This window comes from Mustelus asterias, unplaced genomic scaffold (assembly GCF_964213995.1).
Source record: "Mustelus asterias unplaced genomic scaffold, sMusAst1.hap1.1 HAP1_SCAFFOLD_2662, whole genome shotgun sequence".
NCBI classification, from domain to species: Eukaryota; Metazoa; Chordata; class Chondrichthyes; order Carcharhiniformes; family Triakidae; genus Mustelus; species Mustelus asterias.
This window is the reverse complement of record NW_027592607.1, coordinates 42,501-47,500: the sequence shown is the minus strand read 5'-3', so window position 1 is coordinate 47,500 and position 5,000 is coordinate 42,501. Positions and strand designations below refer to the sequence as shown.

The following is a 5,000-nucleotide window of genomic DNA, read 5'->3' as shown; positions in this document are numbered from 1 at the left end:
CAACGGGGATCCGCCCAAGCCCCGACGCGACCGACCCGAGTCGCCGAGTTGAATCCTCCGGGCGGACTGCGCGGACCCCACCCGTTTACCTCTTAACGGTTTCACGCCCTCTTGAACTCTCTCTTCAAAGTTCTTTTCAACTTTCCCTTACGGTACTTGTTGACTATCGGTCTCGTGCCAGTATTTAGCCTTAGATGGAGTTTACCACCCACTTTGGGCTGCATTCACAAGCAACCCGACTCCGAGAAGACTCAATCACGACGAGCCAGGGACCGCAACCGGCCTGACACCTTCCACAGGCCACGCCTCGATCAGAAAGACTTGGGCCCCTCGAGCATCGTCAGAGAAAGGTCTCCTTTACGCCACATTTCCCACGCCCGGCAGGCGAGCGGGGATTCGGCGCTGGGCTCTTCCCTCTTCACTCGCAGTTACTAGGGGAATCCTTGTTAGTTTCTTTTCCTCCGCTTAGTAATATGCTTAAATTCAGCGGGTTGACACGTCTGATCTGAGGTCGTAGGCAGCAACGAGTGCTCTGGCCGGCCGGTCGTCGGCGCCTCCACGCGCTTCGGGCGCACACACAGACACACACACGTACGCGTGCTCGCAAGTGCGCGCCGTGCTGCGCAGCGGATGCACAGGCACGGACACACACGGAACGCACACGGTACTGCGAGCGCTGCGTGCCCCCTCGCACTCGGCGCCGGACCGGGCTCGGCACGTCAACTGTTCCAGAGAATCGTTTGCGGCGAGGCGTGCGCCCACCTCCACGGTAACGGAAAGCAGTGCTGCTGGCGGGGTCGCGGTGCGACGGCGGTATCGAGCGAGAGAAAAGCAGGGCCGTGGGACACACAGCCTGCCGGAGCGAAAGGCCAGACGCCAAGGACGAAGCCGGGCGGCGGAGCGCACGGGCTGCAAGCGGCGGGTGGCCACGCCGCGGCCAGGACAGCACCTTTCACGTAGAAGACTTCGGCGGCAGCAGGACACGGGGAGACACCGGAGCGAGGACCACACGGCCAAGTCGGCTCTGCGACGATTCGAACCCAAGGCACACGTTGAACGCGGGCGCAGGCACATTGCCCCAGAACCGCAACGGCAGAGGGTGGGCTGCGGAGTGTGGAAGGAGCCGCAGCTCCAGCGCAACACAAGCAACGACACCCAACCGCCACGGATTCCCACGACAAAAATGCAAGCACTCGCACGCGCAACAGAGGGAAGAAAAGCACGGCACGACCGAGCACCGATCCAGGCATCAAGCGTCACACGCGTCAAGCTGCCGTCCTCCACGCGACGGCACTGAACGGCCACGGCAACCCACCGGCAGGCAACCGAGCACGGACCACGCGAGGCAACGTGTCCGGAGACGTCCAGCGGACAGTCACTCCACTCTCTCACTCTCTGTGCCGGAGCACCCAACCGAGCCAACTCTTGCGGATCCTTCCCGTGGACGAGCCACACACACACATCAACAGAGAGTCAACCCCCCTGGCCCGAGCCTAATGGAAGGCACACACGGTCCCGGCAGCGAGGCAGTCACGTTCTCTCTCTCTGGCAACCCGATGACAGCCGTGCCGGCGACCCCGAGGTGGCTGGGCCAGTGCGGGAGCGGGCAGTGCCGACGAGCCCGGAGGCGGACGCCGGCACCCAAGAGGTCAAGCTCTCCGACGCGGATTACTCTGGGTCTGCACTTAGGGGGACAGAGAGGACGGCACCTCTGCGACACCCCAGCCGCGCTCTTCGGCGCACGGATGCGCGCGAAGTGCGATTGATTGTCAAGCGACCCTCAGACAGACGTAGCCCCGGGAGGAACCCGGGGCCGCAAAGTGCGTTCAAAGTGTCGATGATCAATGTGTCCTGCAATTCACATTAATTCTCGCAGCTAGCTGCGTTCTTCATCGACGCACGAGCCGAGTGATCCACCGCTAAAAGTTGTATCGGGTTTCGGATCGGTTGCCCGATCCTGGGACGCGCAAAACGCTCCCCCGCCGACGTGACGGTGGAGCCCCAGCCTGGCGCGTACCACGGCGTGAGCCCGGAGGCGCACGCACTCGAGCGACAATCAAGCGAAAAAAAGGAGGAATCAGGGCGCTCGCAGGCGTTGAGTGCCGGCGTGGGTGAGGGGCCGGGGCCCGCCACGCGCCGTCACGCCCCGCAACAGCCAGAGGCAGAGTTCTCTGGTGTCACCGTCTGGCGGTAGGCTCGAGAGTCGAGGCGAGGCCGCAGCGGACTGAGTCGGGTGCAAGCCGCGGAGGACAGGCCGACGCTACGGGCGCAAGCCGACCCCGCACGCCCCAACCTCGGCGGGCTGGGGAAGGGGGCGCGGCGGAACGCTCGCAAGCGCGGCTGCCCCCGCGGACAGGCACATTCTCTCGAACGCGGTGGACGCTCGCTCAAGTCAGCACGAGACCAGACCGGACCGACAGGCGGACAACGAATCTTTAAACCTCGCACCCACCCTCCGCACACGGGTGCCGGAGGAATGGTGAGCATGAACAGGTACCCCTCACCGGGCTTTGAAGAGAGTGACTAGAATGCGACCAAAGCTTCACCGCGGCGGGAGACAAAAAGGCCCCTGACTGCACCAGAACGTCTCCCTGCGGAGTCACACAGTGGCCGTTCACCGTGGTCCCGTCGACAAGCCGCCAGGACAAGCACCCAAGCCCGCAGCAGCTCTCTTCGTTTCAACTGCGGATGTAATGCTGCAAGGCGGTGGCAAGGTCACGTCGCAGCCCGCAAGCCGTCGCCAAGGCGAGAGGAAGACGGTCCCCACAGCGGGCACACACAGACGGACGTGGAGCACGGGGCGGCGGCCCACAGGTGCGCACACGCGCCGTGCCGAGGATCGGTGCGGACGCCGGTGACATCGCACCCGGCAGAGCGGCTAGGCAGAAGTCGCTGCGGAGGAGGAGCACCGTCGGCGGAACGGTCTGCTGGCGGGCGAGGGACCAAACGAGCAGCTAGAACGGGCGGAGTGGACCGGACTGCAGAAGCGGAGTGAGTGCGTGGCTGACGCCACCGTCTCCCTCCGAGCGTCTGCTCGCGCCGGCCAAACCGCCGAACCGCTGAACGAAAGGACCGCATCGTCCCACGCAGGCAGGCCGGCCGTGTTGCCGTGCGTGCCCCCACCTCTCGGACGGACTGCAAAGACACCCTACGAAGCCAACGGCGAAGCCCTTCCAACGGCGCAGGCGTAGCGTGTGCGGCACCCGCATGGACTTGCCGGCGTGCAACCGAGCGTGTGCGTGCTCGTCGGTGGCGGCGCCCGCGCGCCGGCCCAACCGAGTGGGACCGAGATCGACGTCGCCCGGCTTCGGCGGAACGTGCGTACGGGTGACCAGGCCCGTTCGACGGGTACGGCGAAATTGTCGGTGTGACCTCCCACCCGCGTGGGAGGCGCCAGCGTCAGTACGGGCCACGGCCCCGGGGCCAACCCCCGTGAGGCTCTCCTGCCTGGCCCAACCGGCGCAGCCTTCGAGTTCAAGGAGTGACGGGCCGCCCTCCCCGGAGAGGTGGCGGGCCCCCGGCCGACAAAGATCCTTCACAACGTGTTCACCAACAGAAACCTTGTTACGATTTTTATTCTGTGTTACGGGTTTCGGTTCGGGCCCCCGGAGAGGTTGTCCGATACCTGGCCCCGGGGCCGGCCCCCGTGGGGCTCTCCTGCCTGGCCCAACCGGCGCCAGCCTTCGCGTTCAAGGAGTGACGGGCCGCCCTCCCCGGAGAGGTGGCGGGCCCCCGGCCGACAAAGATCCTTCACAACGTGTTCACCAACAGAAACCTTGTTACGACTTTTATACCGTGTCGGGTTTCGGCTCGGGCCCCCGGAGAGGTTGTCCGATCCTGGGACGCGCTAAACGCTCCCCCGCCGACGTGACGGTGGAGCCCCAGCCTGGCGCGTACCACGGCGTGAGCCCCGGAGGCACACGCACTCGAGCGACAATCAAGCGAAAAACCTTTCTCGGAGGCAACAGGGCGCTCGCAGGCGTTGAGTGCCGGCGTGGGTGACGGGCCGGAGCCCGACACGCGCCGTCACGCCCCGCAACAGCCAGAGGCAGAGTTCTCTGGTGTCACCGTCTGGCGGAAGGCTCGAGAGTCGAGGCGAGGCCGCAGCGGACTGAGTCGGGTGCAAGCCGCGGAGGACAGGCCGACGCTACGGGCGCAAGCCGACCCCGCACGCCCCAACCTCGGCGGGCTGGGGAAGGGGGCGCGGCGGAACGCTCGCAAGCGCGGCTGCCCCCGCGGACAGGCACATTCTCTCGAACGCGGAGGACACTCGCTCAAGTCAGCACGAGACCGGACCGACAGGCGGACCACGAATCTTTAAACCTCGCACCCACCCTCTGCACGCGGGTGCTCGAGGAATGGTGAGCATGAACAGGTACCCCGTACCGGGATTGAAGAGAGAGTGACTAGAATGCGACCAAAGCTTCACCGCGGCGGGAGACAAAAAGGCCCCTGACTGCACCAGAACGTCTCCCTGCGGAGTCACACAGTGGCCGTTCACCGTGGTCCCGTCGACAAGCCGCCAGGACAAGCACCCAAGCCCGCAGCAGCTCTCTTCGTTTCAACTGCGGATGTAATGCTGCAAGGCGGTGGCAAGGTCACGTCGCAGCCCGCAAGCCGTCGCCCAGGCGAGAGGAAGACGGTCCCCACAGCGGGCACACACGGACGGACGTGGAGCACGGGGCGGCAGCCCACAGGTGCGCACCCGCGCCGTGCCGAGGATCGGTGCGGACGCCGGAGACATCGCACCCGGCAGAGGGGCTAGGCAGAAGTCGCTGCGGAGGAGGAGCACCGTCGGCGGAACGGTCTGCTGGAGGGCGAGGGACCAAACGAGCAGCTAGAACGGGCGGAGTGGACCGGACTGCAGAAGCAGAGTGAGTGCGTGGCTGACGCCACCGTCTCCCCCCAAGCATCTGCTCGCGCCGGCCAAACCGTGGAACCGCTGAACGAAAGGACCGCATCGTCCCAAGCAGGCAGGCCGGCCGTGTTGCCGTGCGTGC

The 5,000-nt window shown here is 65.8% G+C and overlaps 1 non-coding gene and 1 pseudogene across 1 annotated transcript; both read right to left on the bottom strand.

Moving 5' to 3' along the window:
• The window catches only part of LOC144489907 (28S ribosomal RNA), a pseudogene marked incomplete at its 3' end in the record, with an annotated part of 2,805 nt that extends 2,291 nt beyond the window's left edge, over positions 1 to 514 (bottom strand).
• Positions 515 to 1,774: 1,260 nt separating this feature from the next.
• On the bottom strand, positions 1,775 to 1,928 carry LOC144489909 (5.8S ribosomal RNA). The gene has a single exon (XR_013497096.1). It is a non-coding gene; the product is annotated as a 5.8S ribosomal RNA (ribosomal RNA).
• Positions 1,929 to 5,000: the final 3,072 nt, after the last annotated feature.